Consider the following 4492-nt stretch of genomic DNA (forward strand, 5'->3'; position numbering starts at 1 on the left):
ACCTGGGAGATGATTCTAGGCCCCGAATAAAGGGGCACAGAGCAGGGCTCAGAAGGCTCTAAGAGTCACTGAGATCTCTGCATGGTCTGCTCGGCTTCTCCCACATGCTGAGCCCAAACTGGCCGAGGCAGGCAGGAAACCGGGGGCAGATGGCCTGGAAACAGCATGGCACAGAAGGGCTTGTTCCATTGGGGAAGCAGCAGGAACAGACTTGAAAGAGGGAATATTCAGGGTGTGTTTGGAGACCAGGAATTAATGAGGATTAGCCGGGGCTGAGGGCGCAGGCTTGTAAGATGAAGAATAAGAAATGGGGCAGTGTTGGGGCTCAGTCGTTAAGCGTCTGCCTTCAGCTCAGGTCATGATCACGGGGTCCTGGGATGGAGCCCCACATCGGGCTCCCTGCTCAGCGGGAAGCCGGCTTCTCCCTCTCCCACTCCCCCTGCTTGTGTTCCCTCTCTCGCTGTGTCTCTCTCTGTCTAAATAAATAAATAAAATCTTAAAAAAAAAAAGAAAGAAAGAAATGGGGCAGTGTAAGTGGGAGGAGGATGTCCATGATCAGTTGGTTTTGACCAAGTTGGTCAGGAGCAGTGATGGTGCTGGACAAAGGGAATGGTACCTGTACATACTTGATAAATGTCTGAACTAATGGTAAAACAAACGAGCGACACAGTAATCAGCAACTACTAGAAAAGGCCTGGATGGGGATGGTTCAGTTAACAACATAAACAAGAACATCTAAATTCCAGTTCTGCTTATGTCGATCGGTGAACAGAATAAATTTCCAGGACGATAAAAGAAACTGAACCCAATCATGGAACTGAAGAAGGATTAGGACAGCTTTGCTAATACCCAGGCATTGAGCTAATAGCTTTTCTGATACTTTGGAAAATTCTCAGCCATTGTATCTCCAGTTATTCCTACCTTGTTCTCTCCTCTCCCTCCAGGACTCCAATTACACCTTTAGACCTTTTAAACTGTGAGTCATGCCTCCTATGCTCTGTTCTGCTTTTTTAATTATTATTTTCCTCTCTGAACTTCAATTTTGGTGTTTTTATAGTGGCTTATCTTACTTTTTATTAATCCTGGTATCTGCCGTGTCTGATCTGCTCTTAAACCAATCAGATTTCTTAACTGCAGATATTGTATTTATTGGGGCTAGAATGCCCATTTGATGCTTTTTTGCAGATTTGAACTTTCTCTGATTATCTGTACCCTTTTAACCATTTGTTCATTATTCTCTCTATATCCTTCGACATACTAATCAGTTATTTTCAAGTTCTTTTCTGACAACTCTGGATTGCCGGTGGGTCTTCTTCTATTGTCTGCTTTTTCTCTTAGAGTAATTTTTAAAGGAATACCAAGTATTGTGTATAAAAGCCCTGAAAGGTCCTAGATAATGTAATCTTCCCCCCAGAGGGAGTTAACCCTTTCCTGGCTGGGCAGGTGGAGTGAAGAATGTGGTCTTGAACAGCTTAATTCCAGAAGGACAGAACAGAGTCAAGGTTTGGTTCCAATAGGAATCAGCTGATATATACTTCCAGTCTGCCCTGTCCCCATAGTGTGCCTTCCAGTCAAGGGCCTGGTCTCAGCACAGAGAGACTACAGACGGTTTTGTCTTGGGGAGAGGGGTGTGTCTCTGCCCTTTAGTGTCCTGTCCCAAGCTGCATCTGTTTGTAAAAGGCCTTTAGGGACGGGACAGCAGCCTTGTGTTTGAGGCCTCTCAAGCCTCCACGTTTGTCCAGCAGCACACAGAAATCAGCAGGTGCTGCAGGTGGCCGATGGCTGATGGTTGATGGCTGGTGTCAGGTCACTGCTCCCTCCAGTGCCTTTGGCTCTTCTCACATTGTCTCAGAAACCCCAACCCCTGGCATGTGTTTGTCTTCTCAAGAGGCACCAGAAAACTCCACTTGGCTTTTCAGGGGTCTTCAGCCTCTCATAACACACAGCTTTGTAGTTCAAAACATATATCGAGGTGGAAGCTGGCTGGGTGTTTGGGCCCCTCAAGCCTCCGCAGAGCCCTCTGAGTGGACCCAGCCCAGATTTCAGCCTCTAGCCTGTGCCCAGAATCAGAGATGGCCTGGAGGGAAAAGCAGCTGCAGATAGTCACCTCTGCGCAGCCGTCCATTCTCCAGAGGTTTTGTTCTTCTGGTGCTTCTTGCTTCCGTAGCTCCCTGATGCTTTGGAAAATACAATGTTTACTTTTACCCAGATTTTTTACAGCTTGGGAGTGTTACAGAACCTGGACTGGACCGTCTGACAGAAGAACCAAGTGGCACTTGGACATCTTGGAGGTTAGGAGGTTTATTTAACACCGGCGGGCTCAGAGAAGAGTGGTCTCCAAAGATCTGAGCCCCAAGCACAAACAAAGGGGGCAATTTATACACTTCTACTTCCGCATACTGGGCACTTTTGGTGCGTTCGTGAAGCAGGGCAGAGAGAAGAACCCGGATTGGTGCACACAGGAAGCAGAGCCGGGAGAAGAACCTGGAAGAGCCCTGGGGCGAGGACTGGGGGCTCTCTCGCTGGCTCGGTTGGCCATCTTAGGACACAGATTTTCCTTATCATTCCCCCCCTTTGATGCCCCTTTAAACACCTCGTTTAGAGGGCATCATTCTGTTTGACTCTGAGGGTTGACTGCAAGGCTTGGGGTGAACACGGACTTAATCATAAACTTATCAGCACACCAGGTAGCAGAGGACCAGGACTGACTGGGGCCAGGAAAACTATGATGAAATGCGCTCAGGAGTAGACAGCAGTGGGCCAGTAAAAGTGGGGTCTATGACCTTAGGTAGAAGCCTCTGGGGGAAAGTCCAGTCAGGAGGGGCAACAGTGTAGAGTCAGACTCCCAAGATGAGGGAAATCATGCCGATGACAGCCAGGGACCATGGTAAGCAGGTGTCCATCAGTCGGTGGGGTCTCGTCGAAGGTGAAGCCGAAGTGGGTTCGTGAAGTCTGGCTGGACTCTCCACTGGCGGGGCTCCTCGTCCGAATGATAGCAGAGGGCCAGTACCTGAGACCCTAAGGAGATTAGGGCCCTCTCAATGGTGCTTATTTAGGGTGGCCCCCAGGGCCTGAAGCTGCTCCTTTATCCCTTTATCTCCAACCTGATGCAAGTTTCCTGGAAGGCTTCCCAAGCATGGGGGGGGCCGTCCATATATTAATTCGAATGGGGAGAAACCTGATGTCCCAGGTGTGCAGCGAGCACACAGGAGAGCTGGGGTAGCAGATCCAGCCATGGAAGGTTAATCTCCTGACAAAACTTTGCTAAGGTTCCTTTGAGGGTGTGATTCATTTGCTCTACTTTCCCTGAACTTTGGGGCCGGTAAGCAGTGTGGAGTCTCCGGGTGATGTTGAGAGATTTGGTCAAGACCTGTACAACATCTGCCACAAATGTGGGTCCACTGTCATTATGGATTGTTTTTCGTTTTGTTTTAAGATTTTATTTGTTTATTTGACAGAGAGACACAGCGAGAGAGGGAACACAAGCAAGGGGAGTGGGAGAGGGAGAAGCAAGCTTCCCACAGAGCAGGAAGCCTGATGTGGGGCTCGATCCCAGGACCCTGGGATCATGACCTGAGCCCAAGGCAGATGCTTAACGACTAAGCCACCAAGACGCCCCTGTCACCATGGGTTGTTAATGGCATGCCAAACTGGGGCATGATCTCCCAGAAGAGGACTTTAGCTACTTCCTGGCTTTGCTCCATCCTGGAAGGCTTCGACCCACCCAGAGTATGTGCATACTATTACTAGGAGATATTTGAACCCCCTGCTCGGCTGCACATCTGTGAAGTCTACCTCTAAATCTTCGAAGGGAGTTGCTCCCATCCTCTGGACACCTGGCGGGGGCTGTGGTACAGACTGAGCATTATTTTTAGAACATGTTACTCATCATTCACTCATTACTCGGGATAGTGCTGGGAGCTGACTGAGGTAGTAGTGCTTCTTGAGAAGGGCCTCTGATGCAGTTTTCCCAGATGAGTGAGTTGGTGGTGTTCCTTGACTAGATGCCCTCCAGTTGCTGTTGGAATGAATATGTGCCTATCTGGCACCATCCACCATCCCTTTTCAGTCAGGGTTGCCCCCTCAGCCATGGCCCATTCTTTTTCCTTTTTAGTGTAGCTGGGTGGAGGGATTTCTTCCAGGGGTGTCAGGGCCATGGTGAGGGAAGGGGCTCTGTCCATGTCCTCACTGGCTGCGGTCTTGGCTGCCTCATCGGCCAGACGATTTCCCCACGCTATGGGGTCATCTCCTTTCTGGTGTCCCGTACAGTGCAGGATTGCTACTTCCTTTGGAAGCCAGATGGCTTTGAGGAGTCTCAGTATTTCCTCCTTGTTCTTGATAGCTTTTCCTGCTGCGGTTAGGAGGCCCCTTTCCTTGTAGATGGCTCCATATATATGTACAGAAGCAAAGGCGTACTGAGAGTCAATATAGATGTTGACTCGTTTGCCTTCACAGAGGGTGAGGGCTCGGACTAAGGCATATAATTCAGCCC

Source organism: Leptonychotes weddellii, chromosome 9 (assembly GCF_054177405.1).
Source record: "Leptonychotes weddellii isolate Sample4059 chromosome 9, ASM5417740v2, whole genome shotgun sequence".
Lineage (NCBI taxonomy): Eukaryota > Metazoa > Chordata > Mammalia > Carnivora > Phocidae > Leptonychotes > Leptonychotes weddellii.